This window comes from Chlamydotis macqueenii, chromosome 2 (assembly GCF_036417535.1).
Source record: "Chlamydotis macqueenii isolate bChlMac1 chromosome 2, bChlMac1.mat, whole genome shotgun sequence".
NCBI lineage: Eukaryota > Metazoa > Chordata > Aves > Otidiformes > Otididae > Chlamydotis > Chlamydotis macqueenii.
Genome location: NC_141557.1, coordinates 59,740,582 through 59,758,913, shown reverse-complemented (window position 1 = coordinate 59,758,913; position 18,332 = coordinate 59,740,582). Strand labels below are relative to the sequence as shown.

Here is an 18,332-nt window from a genome sequence, read left to right as displayed (position 1 = left end):
TAACAAGTTTCTATTTCTCCTTCACAGTAACATCAATTTTGAGACATACCGCAACACTAACTGGAGCAAATCCAATTAAATTCAAGGAGCACTTTATATGACCTTTACTTAGGTCTAATTTAAAGAAAAACAGAAGTCAAGGGTATCAAACTGACATTTTAATCTAGTGCTAACTACAAAGACCTCAGAGAAAATGTATTTGATGCTTTATTCTTAGTACTGATGTCAAGCAATGCCTCGTACCTGCTAGAGTAAGCTACAGCAACGAACCTTCTGACTCCAGGAACAAAACAATCAAAAGTGGAAAAGAAAGAAGATAACATTAATTTTTCCTGAGTTTTTTAAAAAACATAACATCAAAGTTATAATTCTTATTACAGAATCACAGAATGGTTTGGGTTGGAAGTGACCTTTAAAGATGACCTAATTCCAACCCTTCTGCCATGGGCAGTGACATCTTCCACTAGATCAGTTTGCTCAAAGCCCCAGTCAACCTGGCCTTCAACACTTCCAGGGATGGAGCATTCACAGCTTCTCTGAGCAACCTGGTCCAGTGTCTCACAACCCTCACAGTGAAGAATTTCTTCCTTACATCTGACCTAAATCTATGTTCTTGCAGTTTAAAACCACTGCCCCTTGTCCTGTCACAACAGGCCCTACTGAACAGTGTTTCCCTCTCTTTCCTTTATGCCCCCTTGAGGTACTGGAAGACCACTATAAGGTCTCCCTGGAGCCTTCTCTTCTCCAGGCTGAACAACCCCAACTCTCCAAGCCTGTCCTCATAGGAGAGATGCTCCAGACCTCTCATCATCTTCATGGCCCTTCCCTGGACCTGTTCTAAGAGGTCCATGTCTGTTGTGTGCTGGGAGCCTGAGAGCTAGATGCAGTACCCCAGGTGGCATCTCACAAGAGCAGAGTAGAGGGTGAGAATCACCTCCCTCGACCTGCTGGCCACACTTCTTTTTACAAGTCCAGAATGAAGTTGGTAAAGAAGGCAGGGCAATCTTGAGGATAAAGTACAACAGATCCCAATTCTGGCAAAAATTTATATATGACTCTATACTAGTTTCCTGGAGTGCAAACCAGAATTAATATTTTCCTTTTTTCACAGTAGCCTTCATTCATTTTTTGCAAGGTTCATAGACGAAGAGGATTTGAAAAACATTACGTTAAATAGAATGGAACGTAATAAATATTTGGTTTATTTATAAAAATATGTATGTATCATTTGTAAGAGGTGAGGTAGCAATATGAAGCAGAGGTTCTGCTGATAAAAAGAAAACTGTCAAAAAATTAACCACTAGGAGACACATTCCTAAACAAGTGCTTTTCCCAGCAGCTGTACTGCAACCATTCCTTGATTTAACCTCACATAACTACTCATTCTGGATATTGCAACAAGTGTTTAAATCTGACAATCTTCCATCTCTGTAGTTCTGTTAAAGGCTACACAAAACTAGGCACTACTTGAGAAACACAACAGATGAAAGTAATTACTCCGAGATCTTAACACATAAGTTGTAAGAAAACACTCTTTAAGCTGAGTATCTGAGATAACTTTCTCAAAGGACTCAGTACTGTTTTCAAAACAATACAGCTAGAACACAAGATGTTACACTAAGAATAAGCTAAATTTAAAAAACCACTCCCAAAACAGTATCCAAATAAGGGTGTGCATCAATTTAGCTTAATTTAATTTATTTAAGTTAAAGCAATGCAATTTTCAAATGTCGACAGTCTAAGTAACCAGCCCAAGTTACAAGACAAATTCAAACCAGTGTAAAAAGGACTAAGGTGGAAGAAGAATCATTTAGTTAAACCAGCACAACTATTTTGTCAGCCAAGGAGTGGGGTGTATATGCCTAATTTAGGTGCCTAAACTAAGAAATTGTTCTCTACATGATCCCTGGATACGCAATGGCAAGTTTCCTCCAGAGGGGTAATTCAGAAGCCTAGTTTAATTGCTCCAAGCTGTTGTTGAGTTACTAAGATCTGTGTGTAGTCAGCTGAGAAAATAAGAAACTGTTAACGCTAGGCACCGAACCAGGATTCTAGAGGTAAGTGTATAAATTACTCGTGAAACCAAATGCTTTTCCCATGCCTGTGTGGGATAACTACATGCAGTGTCTCAACTTCACCTCAAATATATGGTGATGATATGACTATGAAACGTAACCAATCTTAAGAACAAAAGCAACTAAGAAAGATGTAAAATATAAGAGTTGAACAACTGAGAAACAAGAGAAGTCGCAAAGTAGACGGAAGAGACTTCTTTCTAGTAGAGTCACCAGCAAAGACACAAAGTGTCAAAGCAACACAGACACCTAACCATCAATACACACATTACAACAGTTCACTGCAAGCATCTCTGGAGTGAAAACTATGCATCATGGTACCTATTAAGTATCTTACTACTTCCCCAAAGAGGATGTATCCCAAACACTCCATATCAACTAAGTACCAATTCACAATATGGTACTACAAACAATATTTGGCCTAATTTAAATCACACTGTCACTAGATATTTCTGGTCCCCATGAACCATTCCTCCTAGTTCTGCTAAAAGGATTTCCAAAACATACTTTTTTTTTCCCCCCAGACTAGCATCAGGGTATGTGTGTGTATTAGGGGGGAGGTATATTATATATGAATACACGTACTGGGGGGGAAAGGTTGCTGAGGAAGTCAGCAACAAAGGAAATGAAAACTACATAAGGTAAAACAAGTAATCTGTGCCTTCTCAGTGCTGACCAACATGTATACAGATAACCCAGGGTTAAATTCCTTTCTCCTCAAAGGCACAGCTGGAGGATTTAAACACAAAGTAGGGGAGACAGTATGTGTGTCTACAAAGGAAAGGAGTATGTGGAAAGCAAAGAGCATTAGGTGAGATCACAAGGAAGGTTTTAACAGTAAAAGAAGATCAGAAGGGCAGAAAAACACGGTGAAGGAAATAGTTATTGGGAGGAAGAAAACTGAAAGTGGAAAGGTAATAGGGGGATAATGATGGTGATAGAATATCACTTGAGGAAATAAGAAGGATGGGAGAAGGATCCCAGTAAGAATAGTTACCTTTCAGTAGCAAAGTTACTGAGAAACAAATGAGGTGCTTATTTGCAACGACAAAAAAACTGCAGGACTAATCATCTGAGGCAATAAATGCACAAAGAAATAAACAGACAGATAAGAGGTTTACAGGGGGCACCTTCTCTGGTAAGGCCACAACAGTAGGTGGCAACAAAGGGAAGCCTAGTGCACAGTCCTTGACAGTGAGAGAAACCTGGAGAAGGTGACAAGGAGGAGCTGTGGGAAATATCCCCCAGCAGCTACGGTGGTACTAGGGACATGGAGGAATTTCTCTAGGTACAACCAAACAGCTCCTACACAGACTCGAGTGCCACGAGGGCTCTGGGGGATGGCTGGGATACAAGAGGGTGAAAGGGGGCAGCACAGAGAAGGACAGGGAGGACAGAAGGCAGGTGAACACCCAAAAACAGTGCCCAGGGAGATTATGGACAAAAGCTTATGCGGGGAAAAAGAGCAGAGGCCTGAGGCAAGCAGGGCCTGGGACGGCTGGGGTGGGCAGCGCTGGGGCAGGCAAGGCAGAGTAGGGGCGCGGGACTGCGAGAGGACGCGCACGAGGGGCGGGGGTCGAAGAGCCCACGGGGCGGGAGCAGAATACAGGGGAAGCAACCGAGGCGGCCCCAGCCATACGGGGACCGCGGTCACGGGAGAGGGCAGGGAGGCGGAAGGGAGGGTCAGGCTAGGCCAGCCCGGCACGGGGAGGGACGGAGAGAGGGAGTGGGCAGGCCGGCGGGCAGACCCGGGGCAGCCGGCGGGGCGGGTTCTCGCGCCCTACAGGGGCGATACATTTTGAGTGCGCCAGCTAGCAGCCTCTTCCCTCCGACCCGGCCCGCGGCTCCCGGGGCCAGATCTGCGAGCGGGCTGAACAACAACTCACGCCGCCCGAGTGCATGCCCGGCAGAAAAAAGGCGGGTGAGGGGGCAGGCCGGGCGCGGCCTCCCCTTCTCCTTCTCCTTCCCCCGCTCCCCGCAGCGTGACTCAGTGCTGGGCCCCGCTCCGCCAGGCCCGCGCCGTCTCAGCCCAGGGAGCCGCTTCCTCCTGGGCCAGGCCTAGGCCGGCCCAATCTCGCTGCGACACAACGCCGCGGCCTCCCCGCACTCACCAGCATCGCGCGTCCCGCAGAGTCAGGCCGCATCCGCCCGCCCCTTCCGCCTCCGCCAGGCCCGGATCTGCCGCCGCTACCTCCCCCCAGCGCGGCCCGGAGAGCACGGAGGCACCGCCCCTCGCTGCCCGCCCCGCCCCACGACGCGGGGAGCTTGGGAGTGCGGCTGCCGGCGCCAGGAAGGTTCGTCCGCTACTTCCGTCCTCTCCCCTGAAGGCGGCTGAGAGGCGCTGCGAAGGCAGGGGGCCGGGGCGGCAGCGGCACGGCGCCTCGCCTCTCTCCTTTCGTACCGTCGGGAGAGCTCAGGTGACCTGAGGCCGGCCCTCCGCCGCCTTCGCTGCTCCCTCCCTCGACTCCCCAGGAGAGGAGCTCGGGCAGGTCGGGGCCTGGGCCCCGGCTCGGGTTAGCAGGGCTGGGAGGCTCAGCCCCTCCGCGGAGCATGCCCGCCGGCATGAGCTCGCTGCTGGCGGGAGGTCAGTGGGGTGGATGGTGCCCGGCCGACCGCCGTGTGCTCGGCCAGCAGTCCCCTGCTCTGCCCCAGGGGTCGCTCCGAGCCCCTCCCCAAAGTTAGTCTAGTTCCAGCAGAGCTGTGGGATGTGTTTCAGAAAGACAGCATTAGACGTAAATAAGAGTTTTCCCCACCCACAACTAAGGAGCTGCTTTTGTATTTACGAGAAACGCGGGTTTCTAGCATGTCCTGGGCATAGTGAGCTGCACCGTACCCTGTCTCGAAGCCGGAGCTGTGTGTTAACAGCTCGTCCTTCTCGAGCAAGTGTTAAACTAAGCTGTGAGGCTCTTCTCTGGATTATTCACATCAGGAATCGCTACCTCCAGGTGAACGCTGCATTTAAATCTTTGGTGGTGATAAAAGTGCAGCTGTCAAAAGAACATAGAAGTCTTTCTGCAACTGAGAATTTCAGAGTAATAAGAAAACAACTTGGAAAGAGTTGCAGAGAGAGGAAGAGGGTGAAAATTGAAAGGAAGTTTTATTGTTCAGCTATGAGCTAGTTGGAACGTGTGAAGGTATTTTGGTCTGACTGATTTAGGGATAAGTAGTTACATGAACCTGTTTGCAGTCTATGAACAAATTTAAGCAAAAATACCTAGTGTAGGTATCTTTAATTTATGATGACAAAATATTAACTTCCTAGCATATTTACATCACTTTTATGTGGATTGCAAGTGGGACATTTGATTTTTCTTTGTACCTAAGAAATTGATGATACAAACTGTTGTAGTTCAGCCCTGATTGGGACCAGACTACGCATCCCCTGGTGGATGCCTGAAGGCGGCTGTGGCCTGTGGAGGGCCCGCTGGGGCAGCCGTTCTGGAGAGACTGCACTCCGTGGAAGAGATGACCCACGCTGGAGCAGTTTCAGGAAGGACTGTGGCATAGGGGTGGGACCACACAACGGAGCAGGGGAGGAATGTGAGGAGTTCTTCCCCCGACCATGAAGCAGTGGCGTGAAACAATGTGTGATGAACTGACTGCAACCCCCATTCCCTCTTCCCCTCTGTGCCGCTCAGGAGGGGAAGGTAGTAGAGCTAATGTTAAGCTTGGGAAGACGGAGGGGTGGAGGGAGGTTATCTTGTTCTCTGTCTCATTATCCTGCTGTTTGTAGTAATAAATGAATAGTTTTCCCCAAGTCGAGTCTGTTTTGCCCGTAACGGTAACTTTACGGATTTCTCCCTGTCTCAAACCTTGAGCCGTTTTTACTTATATTATCTCTCCCTATTCTGTCGGAGGGTGGGGGGAGTGAGAGAGAGACTGTGTAGTCTGGTCCTGATTGGGGCTGGACTACGACACCTTCTTAAATACGTTATCGCAGAGGCGTTATCACGGGACATTCTGCTACCAATCAGCTTGGCCCTGGCCAGCAGCGGGTCCGCCCTAGGCCCGGCCGAGTCCACTGAACAAAGGGGAGCGACTTCTAGCAGTTTCCTACAGAAGCTACCACCTTAGGCCCCCCCTCACTAAACAAAACCACAAAACAAAATCATACCAAAATTAAGATGAGTTTCAGGAAAGTAATGTTTTGGAGTCAGTCCTGTGTTATTTATTCTTGAGGACTATGGAATTACACTGCTGGAGCTGTGCTGCAATCTGCATCAAGAGAAGCATGGCCAGCAGGTCAAGGGAGGTAATTCTGCCCCTCTGCTCTGGTGAGACCCTACTTGGGGGGGGCGGGTATCCAGTTCTGGAACCCCCAACATAAGAAGGACGTGGACCAGTTGGAGAGGGTCCAGAGGAGGGCCACGAAGATGACCAGAGGGCTGGAGCACCTCTCCTGTGAGGACAGGCTGAGAGAGTTGGGGCTGTTCAGCCTGGAGAAGAGGAAGCTCCAGGGAGACCTTATAGTGGTCTTCCAGTACCTGAAGGGGGCATAAAAGAAAGATGAGGAGAAACTCTTCAGTAGGGCCTGTTGTGATAGGATGAGGGGTAATGGTTTCAAAATAGAGGGAGGTAGATTCAGGTCAGATATTAGGATAAATTTTTTTACAGTGAGGGTGGTCGAACACTGTCCCAGGTTGCCCAGAGAGGTGGTGGATGCCCCATCCCTGGAAATGTTCAAGGCCAGGTTGGATGAGGCTCTGAGCAACCTGATCTAGTTGGGGATGTCCCTGCTCCTTGCAGGGCTTTGGTCTAGATGACTTTTAAAGGTCCCTTCCAACCCTAACTATTCTATGATTCTATGTGCATATCCTTGGTATTGTGCTGTGTCGAGGTTCTCTGCACTGTCCTGTCACAGTCCATGCTCATTTTCCCTGCCAAGTTTAATTCAGATTTTGATCCAAATTATACCAGAAGACATTTAAAGCAGCTCAAATGAGGTCATAAAAAGTTCTTATCCTTTACATTAGTATAAAGAGTTCAACCCAGAAAATGCAGTAGCCTCATAGAAGAGGAAAGAGAAGCAGGGAAGCAATAGGAAAAAACCAGAAGATTTCTTTGCTCTGCAAAATGCTTCACTTGCATCCTGGCTCCAGCAGCTGTACATCATTTTTGAAAATTGGCCTTCTCAAAGCTAATGGCCCTTAGCCACTGAAGTGCTTGAAAAAATATTTCCCTGTATAATAACGCCTTACTATGGCACACAGCCTACTGAAATGGACACAAGCAAAGTCATTGACACAGCTGTTCTAATGAAACAGTGCTGGCTAAGCACCCGAGAAGCACTGTCGGAGGAACTGGTTTAATGTGTAGCAGGGATACTCTGTTGGCTGGGTGGCATCGCAACACTTATATTAATTTTGCCCGTGTTGACATACTTTGCAAATACCATTCCTAGGTGTGACTAAATTTCTGGCTTGCTAACATATGTGAGTTGTACTAGAAGACAGTTTGTGTTAGTCATGCCGGATGCTGCATCAGCATGGCCAGTTCTGCATGGTGTGTTGAAGACTGGAGAGAGTGAGAGCAAATAAAAAAGTCTGTGGGAGACAGGAACCAAATCCAAAGCGAGATGGTCTGATTTTTCAGTCTTGGAAAGTAAGTTTTAATGCCAAATTTTACAGCAGTTGTATTTACACAGAGATAAAACCATAATTGTTTTAAAATCCTAAAACAAGGGGATAATAGAGGCATGGATAAGCAAGGAAAGTGGAAGAGAAATGACAGGAAGGGAAGAAAATATGGGGAGAAGGAAGGTCTGAATTAGCACTGTTCTTCACTGGACTGGTTTTTTTTTGCTTTTGTAATTAACTTCAGTACAAGCTTGAGATCTGACAATTTGGAATGTTGAAGGTTTGTTTTTTTTTTTTCGCTAAGGTTACATTATGATTTACATACACTTCAAAAAGGCACAGCTGTCTGATTTTACTCATGATGGTGGTAGCTCAGTTGGCACTCTGAAAAGGTAGGCCATGGAAAAATCCTCACTAGACAATTTAGACATGGTGCATAACGTGACTCATTCATACATCCATTGAAAGAATTCCAGTATCAAGATAAGTGGTCACAGAGAGAAAAGAGAATTGGATGCCAAGATAAATGTTAACAAATTACTCATACAGGATAGCTAAGGCATTCTAAATTGTCCAATGGAATTGATGTATTTCACATGAAAGTAGAGAAGCTTCCCCAAGAGACTGAGGCACCCAAAATTTCAAGGACAGACTAAATGAGAGAAATCCACTCTGTAGCTAGCCTGGATGCGGATTTCTCCAAGACATCAGGATTGTTACTACTGTTCCTAGAGAATATACAATGAAAGGACAGATTCAAGGACAAAGGCAGAGAGGTCACTGCTAGACTTGTATCTGTCCTAAAAGTTAGTGTAAAGACTATGCTACGGAGATTCACAGAATCATAGAATCTTTAAGGTTGGAAAAGACCTCTAAGATCATCAAGTCCAGCCATCAACCTAACGTCACCATCTCCACTAAACCATGTCCTGAAGTGCTGCATCTACACATTTTTTTAATGCCTCCAGGAATGGCGAATCCACCACTTCCTTGGGCAGCCTGTGCCAGTGCCTGACCATTCTCTCAGTAAAGAAATTTTTCCTAATATCCAATCTAAGCCTCCCCGGCTGCAACTTGAGGCAATTTCCTCTTGTCCTATCACTAGTAACTTGGGAGATGAGACCGACACTTGTTCCCCTACAAACTCCTTTCAGGTAGTTGTAGAGAGCAATGAGGTCTCCCCGCAGCCTCCTCTTCTCCAGACTAAACAATCCCAGTTCCCTAAGCCGCTCCTCATAAGACTTCTTCTCCAGACCCTTCACCAGCTTTGTTGCCCTTCTCTGCATGTGCTCCAGCAACTCAATCCCCATCTTGTACTGAGGGGCCCAAAACTGCACACAGTATTCGAGGTGCGGCCTCACCAGTGCCAAGTACAGGGGCACGATCACTTCCCTACTCCTGCTGGCCACACTGTTCCTGATGCAAGCCAGAATGCTGTTGGCCCTCTTGGCCACCTGGGCACCCTGCTGGCTCATGTTCAACCAGCTGTCTACCAGTACCCCCAGGTCCCTTTCTGCCAGGCAGCTTTCCAGCCACTCTTCCCCAAGCCTGTAGTGTTGCATGGGGTTGTTGTGACCCAAGTGCAGGACCCAGCACTTTGTCTTGTTGAACATACAGTTCACCTCAGCCCATCAATCCCGCCTATCCAGATCCCAAGTGTATTCATACTATTTAATCAGTGGTAAGGTACTTAGTATCTTGACTAACTTCAGTTAAGCTCAGTGGACTTGCAAAACAAGAATGACTTCTGAAAGTCATTCAAAGATTTTTTCCAAAACTGTTCTAGATAACAACATTTTGCACTACAACTTTTGTTAAAGTGCAGGAGTTATACTTACGCTGATCAATGTGCACTACCCAATACATTTATTTGATTAATTATAGCAGAACTTTAGAGTTACATTACAAAATGTAACTACGTGTAGCTAACAAATGTTTTCAGTTCTCAATGTGATTAATTAATTTATATATGCAGTAGAACTCTGATTTGTGCATCTGACTTTTCTTAAAGGTATGAGAACATTAACTAGTATTATTTTAATCTAGGTTACTTAGTCTAGTGCTTCTTGTTTATAAGTCTGCAACCAGTCAGTGAGAGCGATGAAGGGAGACTGCTGTTTACTTTCTGCCAGGAAAATTCTTCGGATGCTGTGGGGACTAATAAAATGTTAGTATGATTTGCTTGGAGCAATAATATAACAAAGCTGTAAAAATAAGTTATTAATGGATAGCTTGGCCTTCAGAACACATGTAGATACAGAAAATCACCAGGTTTAACTAATCACAGCTTTAACTAGTAATCTTCCACTTTGAAAGATATGGGAAGATGGTACTCTGAGGAAGGCCTGTGAAATTAAAATTAATTTTTTAAATGAGATCTGCTAAATTTTGAAAGAGGTTATCAGAGTGTACAAGCTAGGTGGAGAAGGGAAAGAGGAGATGTAGCAAGCTACCAGTCTGAAAAAGTCACTTGAGAGCAGACTTGGCACTAAGCTGACGGTACACACTTTGCTGTGCATGTGAGTTGGAGATGTGTGACCAGAGCTTTCCCATCGCACTTGGCAGTGCTAGTGGGTGGGGGACTGCAACTCTCTTCCCTAGCCTGATAAATATCCTGGAAAACATACACAAAAGTTTGGGTGGTGTTTCCCAAACTCAGTTAGAGGGTTTGTTTTGTTTTATTTTTCCATAAGAACGTGCTGAATAGAGTTAGGCATTTGATGATGTGAAGATGGGCCTGCTAGCATCTGCTTTTAAGCCTATGGGTTTTCATCAAATTTGATGCCAGCATGTTATGATATTTTCCTTCTTTTTAGAAAGGAAATCCCTGACCACCAGGGTGGAGGTTATCACATGCCTGACTGTTAGACTTTGTCAGTGGTGTAACTGAAATACTCAGGCTCCTACGTAAAGAATTCTTATAGTCCAAAAACTGTTTTAGTTCTGCAAAGGGGCAGGCAGCCTCAGCAGCTCTGACTCACACACCTGAATCTGCCATGAGGAAGGATGGATGTCGGGAAGCTTGTTTTGCACTTGTTGCCAATAAGTCATGGTGAACGCAGCATGCTTTCTTCAGTGTCCTTCTTCCCTGAGAACCAATGAAGGCTCCTCAGAAATTTAACAGAGCCAAATGCTATTAGACTTACTCTCAAATCCATTTTTTGGAGCTTGAAAGCCAAAATTTCACAGGTAATATTTTCACAAGGTATACCTATAGCTGAGAGGTGCCCTTGCCTTCCCTTTTGTATTGGGAAGCAGGGTCTACATGAGTATGATAGATTTAAACTGAAGTGACCGTAGAATATATTGTGCACCTCTCACACATATAAAAATACATTCCAAAGCATAAGTGAGAACGCCTGACTGAAAATAATGAGGTTCAGGTGATCAGTCAGATTTCTAGGAAGGTTGTGTGATATATGTTAGATGCATGCTTGAGTAAAGATTTTTCTTGTTACAAGTCAGAACAACATGTTTGAAATTTATCTTGCAACCTGGTAAAGAGGCCGAGAGTCTTCTGGACGCTCTGCATTTACACAGTGGAAGAGGACTCCTTAATCCATGTTTTTTTAAATCTTCCTTCATAGCCGAGTACTTAGTCATAAATCCTCAAGTCTCAATGGCAGATACTGTTTCCAAATATCTGGGAGATTCAGAGGCCAACTTTCAATCTTTTTATGTATCAAGAGCATGTACCAGAAGAGATTTTCTATGCATCTCACACATTCTTGTAAACTGGATTATCACAATGATATTCTTCTACCTCCAGAAGCAGCTTAAAACATTTTTCTACTGTTTTTGTACTTAAAAAGATATTTCTAAGCTTTCTTTTGTATCTGGTGTCATCAAACTTACCACTAGAAGCCAATTAAAATTATGTTCTATTCCCTGTGAAATGGAGCAAAGTTTTGGCCCTAACCAAACTGTTTCTCAGAAGTCTTATTCTCTCTAGGCCCTCTGAGGGTTTTGTATTTGAATCTGGCATTAACCAATTCAAGGCAGAATGCTTTAAATTACCTCTTTTTGATGAAATTCTTACTAGTAATTTTATCTTCCGGGAGAAGGTCTGTATGTATAATTGTTTTCAGGAATTGTTACAGATCATGGCAGATGCAAATTTTCATTTTTTTCCAACTGAAAGAACTCTCTGTGTCCTTCTTTCTTTTGCCTTCCTGTCTCACTTCCCCTTTTAAATCTTCAGTTTGTTTGACACAAAGCATTTAATTTGATCTGAAAGGAAATTTTGTCTACAAGTACTAGAAACTGAGTTCTTTTTTTTTGTTTTGTTTTGATTTTTTTTTTCTATCACAGTGAGCTCATTGTCCTCATTTCTTTCTTTTTCTAAAGGGATCTATAAGTTTGCCTCACTTAGGAGGAGAATGCTCTTCCTGTGATAGCACTTTGCCTTGGCTTTACTAGCGTCAACCTTATTGTGCTTTGCAGAAGTGAAAAAGAGTGGAGATCTATTATACCATTCAGCTGGGAGGTGGAATCTGCTGCTTGTACATTCAAATTTGCTAATAGTTTGAGATTACTAAGCTACAGCTATCTTTTTTTTTTTTTTTTTTTTTTTTTTTAGGTAATACATTTGCCAAAACCAGCAAGGACTTTTGTGAGTGCTGAGAGCAGTGTTATGAAGGCTGACATAAGGAACACACACTGACTGTGATCTTTATTATTCATGTGCATTACTTCTTCAGAACCACAAAATATCCTCCTCTTGTGTCTTTCAATTTCCATGTCTAATGTCAGATAGAGAGTCTCAAAACAAAGCAAAACTGAGATTAAGTGCTTAAGTGGTATCAGCTACTTCTGTGCTGGTTTGTTAATGAGTAGCATCAAGTCTGCCAATCCTTGGTCACTTTGACAGCATAGACTTAAGGAAGCCATGCAATCACTGCTAGTGATGCCTAGCTGTTCTTGTATGATACTGTATTGTGGTACTAATATTTCTATTTTGTAAAGGTTGCATGGCTATATTGAATGTCTCTTGACTTTTCTGGCAGATTCATTTTCCTCAGTGTTTCAGTCAAGAATGTTTGGCCCAGCTCATAAGTGATGGTTCCCCATTTTAAGGCTTTGTTCCTGCTTTTCACCTGAGCACAGTTTGCTCCCTAGCTCTGACAACCTCTGTTGCTGAGAGGCAGCAGGCATGGTTTTGCCCTTACTGTTCCTTCTTGGGGGATTGCAAGCTAAGATACAGGAAATATAAATCAAAGTGTTTGGGAAAGGGATACATGGTTGTGTACAGTATTTGAACATACTGCGAAGAAGCTACCAATTCCTACAGCTTTTCTGTTGAGTGGAAAATTTGAGTTTCAGGATTTTCTATCATTGCTAGTAAATCAGTGTTGGGCTCACTGTCTGTCATGAATGTTTGCATAGACTAACTGATAAGAGAGATCATCTGTGCTTCCAAATTCAGAGGTACCTGAAATAATCTATCAGTAGCAGATGATACTCCAGTGCTCTGCTGCTTCTTGTGCTGTGAACATTTGCTGGAAGGTAAAAAACATTTTGCGGAGATTACATTGTTCTTCACAAAGAAGACCAAACTCTGCATGTGGAAAACAGATAGATCCACAGTGCTAGATCCGTATATTGGATAAAAAGGCAGTCTAAGAATGCTGCCCAAATATGGTAACCTTTGGTTAATCTGCTGGTCCTCTTATAGCCACAGGCCAGTAATACTGTCAATCACTCTTACTGGCTGTATCACCAAGAATGGCACAGGTCAGTAGCTCTTCTCAAGACTGCTGATTTTGCTCTCCTCTCAGATGTCTGTCACTTGAATGATTGATTGCTTCAGAGGTTTGCAGCAGAGTGAATTCCGGCATGAGAAGAGAAGAAAAAAGATAAGAGAAGAGTTAGAAGGGACCTACAATTATCATCTAGTCCAACTGCCTGACCACTTCTAATAGTTCTAATCTCAAAATAGGATGTGGAGACTTTATGCAATGTAGTATCACAAGATTGTAAGTGGAGCACCATTGTCCATCCAAAGCAAAGACAAACTATGTCTCATTGGATGGAAGATCAGCAAATCTCCACCTTGTTCCCAACTTTAAGGTATTTTAAATTCCAGAACTGAGAATATTTGTTTGCACATCTAAAGACACATGTCTGCTCTGAGAATTCATAATGAAAATATGATGGTGGTATTTTTTTTTCCTTCTCAACCATTTCTAGATTAAATGCTTTCAATCAGAAATGGTCTCTTTCTGTTAATGCCTCTACTGTGTACTGTGGCAAATCGAAAAAGCCACTGCCTTTTCTTTTTCCATCATCTTCTTCACTGGGCTGAAGGTTTATCTTAGGCCTGATAGCAAAGACTCAGAATTGGTTTAACTTGTTAGAGCTCTTTCTTTGTAGGAGTTTTTACAGACTAAAAAATAACCTTGGTTATGCTACTTATTATTTTTATTTTAATATCAGCTAACATGCTCCTAATGAAGCAGAACTATAAGCTTAACTGATTTTAGTAAAATATGTATTCCTTTTGTTTTGTTTTCTGCAGTGGTTTGATATTTTGTGGTGGTGTATATAGAGGCAGCTGTTCATAGACACATCTATATTGAACCAAATGGATGTTTTGCATGAACATTTTTCATAGTGGACCCCTGCTTTTTGGGCTTAACTTGTGAAATTCTTTCTCACAATATTTCTGCCTGAGGGAGAACAACAAGGAAGAGAAGTCTCACAGGAGCATGCTTCTGCAAGTCACAGCTCAGCTTTTCACACTCAGCAGATTCAAAACAAGAGTTTATCCTTCCTGCATGCTTACTCAGGCTGAAACGTCACACCTTTCAAGGTTTGTGTTCCTTGGTTTGATCCCTTTTAGTTGCTTCACAGGACACATTCTCTTGTAGGGGAATTAGTTTCTTTCTGATCAGTATCAGGTTTAGCCACTGTACACAGAAGTCCTACAAGCAGGAAGGTGTCTAATAAGGAGCATCGTGAGAAATTGGTCATAATATATTTAAATGCTGACAAGCTTGTGATTTTCCTTCAGTATCATGATAATCCAGAGTTTATATTCTTAAATGTTTAGGTCTTGCTGTAGAGTTTTTTTTTGGTGGAAGAGTATAGGCAGAGGAAATATTTGTATCCCAGCTTCTCACCAGCTTGACAGGTAAAAAGAGTGAATAATAACAATCATAAAGGGGATGATTTGTAGTACTTTAATGCATTATCTGCATATGCCAGTGCATGGCATCAATGTAACATAGACGTTGGCAGGAATGATAAGAAGAGAGGTGGTTTGCATGGTCAGGAAAACAGATGATACCTGAAAAGCCCTCTGAAATGTAGCATGTGCCGCATAAACCTCTGCAAGTCCCTGTTTGATATTTGTGGTGTGAGTCTGTGGGTAACTGTGACAGTGACAGGAGCTCTAGCAGCTCCTAGGGTGTCACAGGCTGTGAAGACTGCTCTTTCAGTAAAGAGACTGTTGGTATGGGGCTGACATTGGGGCCCATGAATGGACATGCCAGCCAGTGCCAAGGGGCACCTGTCCTTTGCCCAGCAGAGCAAAATTCCATCAGTACTACCCTTCACCAAGCACACAATGTGTTTCTGTAACACAGAGAAGAGATTTCCAACCATCACCTCCTTTCTCCCATAGACTGCCTCTTCTCCCAGCTAGGGAGGTCACTATTTCTTGATCCTTTACTTCTAGAGCCCACTCTTCCCTTTCAGTACCAACTCAGGATACTGTGTGAATTGTCAACAAGCTGTCCCTTCACAGCTTCTCCTGTTTCCTGCTTTGCTTATTAACATCTCTTGCAAGAACAAGAGCTGCAGTTCCCTCCAGCTTATCTCCCTTTGCCCTGGCTGCAGCTCTGCTGTTTCTAGCTAGAGTCCTCACTGGATATCCTCCATTGGATTTAGCAGTACTGCTGTCATGATTTGCAGTAACCCAGGAGATAGGTATAGATACAGACATAGGTATGTGTGTGTTTTTGTGTGTTTGTATTTTTTTTCCCTGGTTGTTTCTAAGAGGTGGTTGTGCTCATTTTGTACCAGTGGGCAGAGGCAGTAGGATTTTCTACTGTTGTTTTCAATATGAATATTCGTGTTTTGCCTAAAGGAACAGTTTGTTCAGACAGATTCAAACATTTCCTCATTTCAGATAGCAATCCAACTGTTGCCTGCAGCAACATCTCCTAACTTGATGGATTTCCATTTTCCCCAATAGACCACTCAAGAAATAAGCCTTATGGGAGAGAGACCAACAGTCCTTCTGCATTTCAAGGATGTGAACAAACTTGCTGGGGTGATTTGTTGTCAATCTCTCCACCTCTGTCATCTATACAGTACCCTTTCCTTCTGTGATATTTAGCTGAGGTTTTTTTAAACTGTTCTACACAACTCAGACAGTTACTTGTTTTTCCTGAGTGTTGCAGGGAAAACCTGCTCAGTTCATGTGGCTTAAAGCAAGTTGGGATGTAAGTGCTTTATTGATCTGTCAACAACGTGAAATTAACCAGCCATCAGTGAAGTGTTGCATTCACGATCAATAGTAGTAATACAACAGGTAACCCCCCAAACTAGACACTAATATTAATAAAGACCAGCAAATTTCTGAAGACCAACTGTAACAAATGGAAGAATAGATTTCTGCAGTGCTACGAGCCTTTCCATAGGAAAGGCAATCATTGTGCAAAGCCCTGGTGAGAACTCACCTGTACCACTAGGGACTTTTCTCATTCCTAGGGTTCATGAAAAATAAATTCCATCTATAGTAAAGGAAAAGAAAGACTAGGCAGTTGATTAGGGGCATGGAGAGTCTACAGAAGAAGACGACTAGAAGGAGCAAGACAAAGGCTGAGAGGGCTGCCATTGCTTTCAAGAAAGATATCAAGGATGAAGGCCAAAGAAGCAGAAGTGCTCTTGAAGTGCAAGGAAAAAGATGGTCAAGAAAACAAAACAATTCAGAACTTCTTTCCAAGAGGACGACCTCACCGTAAGCAGGGTAGTAGCAAATGTCCCTTGGTGCATTTGATAAGAAATGGTGAGGGAATTGTGTGTGCACAATGACTTTTTTTCCTCAGTCTTCACCGATAAGGGCTCTTGTCGTGCCACCCAAGCTGTGGAAGGCACAAGCAGGGACTGGGAGGATGAAGAACTGCCCACTGTACTTGAAGAGCAGGTTCGGGAACATCTGAGGAACCTGAAGGTGCACAAGTCCGTGGGACCCGATGAGATGCGTCTGCAGGTCCTGAGGGAACTGGTGGATGAAGTTGACAAGCTGCTGGCCATTGTATTTGAGAAGTTGTGGCGGTCTGGTGAGGTCCCCAATGACTGGAAGAGGGATAACGTAACCACCATTTTTAAAAAGGGAAAGAAGGAGGACACAGGGAACTACAGGCCAGTCAGCCTCACCTGTGCGCCTGGCAAGGTCATGGAGCAGATTGTCCTGGAAACCATGGTAAGGCACATGGAGAGCAAGGAAGTGGTTGGTGACAGCCAACATGGCTTCACTCAGGGCAGGTCATGCCTGACCAATTTGGTGACCTTCTATGACGGAGTTACAGCATTGGTGGACAAGGGACGAGCAACGGACATCATCTCCCTGGACTTGTGCAAGGCATTTGACACTGTACCACACGACATCTGTCTCTCTAAACTGGAGAGGCATGGGTTTGATGGATGGACTAGTCGGTGGATAAGGAGTTGGCTGGATGGCCGCACTCAGAGAGTGGTGGTCAACGGCTCAATGTCCAAGTGGAGACGAGCCATGAGTGATGTTCCTCGGGGGTTCATGTTGGGCTCAGTGCTGTTCAACATCTTTGTTGGTGACACGGACAGTGGGATAGAGTGCACCCTCAGCAAGTTCATGACGACACCAAGCTGTGTGGTGCTGTTGACAAGCTGTAGGGGAAGGATGCCATCCAGAGGGACCTTGACAGGCTGGAGAGGTGGGCCAGTGCAAACCTCATGAAGTTCAACAAGGCCAAGTGCAAGGTCCTGCACGTGGGTCGTGGCAATCCCAGGCACAAATACAGGCTGGGCGGAGAATGGATTGAGACCAGCCGTGTGGAGAGGGACTTGGGAGTGCTGGTGGGTGAGAAGGCAATGCGCCCTTGCGGCCCAGAAGGTCAGCCACATCCTGGGCTGCATAAAGAGGAGCGTGGCCAGCAGGTTGAGGGAGGTGATTCTGTCCCTCTACTATGCTCTGGTGATTCTGCCCCTCATCTCACTTTGGTGAGTGAGATGCTCCCACTGTGGAGTACTGAGTCCAGTTCTGGAGCCCCCAACACAAGAAGGACATGGACCAGTTGGAGAAGGTCCAGAGGAGGGCCACGAAGATGATCAGAGGACTGGAGCACCTTTCCTATGAGGACAGGCTGAGAGAGTTGAGGCTGTTCAGCCTGGAGAAGAGGAAGCTCCAGGGAGACCTGATAGTAGTCTTCCAGTACCTCAAGGGGGCATAAAGGAAAGATGAGAAGAGACTGTTCAGTAGGGCCTGTTGTGACAGGACTAGGGGCAATGGTTTCAAAATAGAGGGAGGTATATTTAGATTAGATACTAAGAAAATTTTTTTTACAGTGCGGGTGGTTGTCGAACACTGGAACAGGTTTCCCAGAGAGGTAGTGGATGCCGCTTCCCTGGAAACGTTCAAAGCCAGGTTGGATGAGACTCTCAGCAACCTGATCTAGTGGAAGATGTCCCTGCTTCT

At 44.6% G+C, this 18,332-nt stretch overlaps 1 protein-coding gene across 1 annotated transcript in view; it reads right to left on the bottom strand.

Moving 5' to 3' along the window:
- Nucleotides 1-4,263, bottom strand: part of CUL1 (cullin 1) — a 63,887-nt gene extending 59,624 nt beyond the window's left edge. The window contains exon 1 of the mRNA XM_086743062.1: nt 4,187-4,263. The gene's annotated coding sequence lies outside the window, so the exon portion shown is untranslated. The remainder of the gene's footprint in view (nt 1-4,186) is intronic.
- Between the last annotated feature and the right edge of the window lie 14,069 nt (nt 4,264-18,332).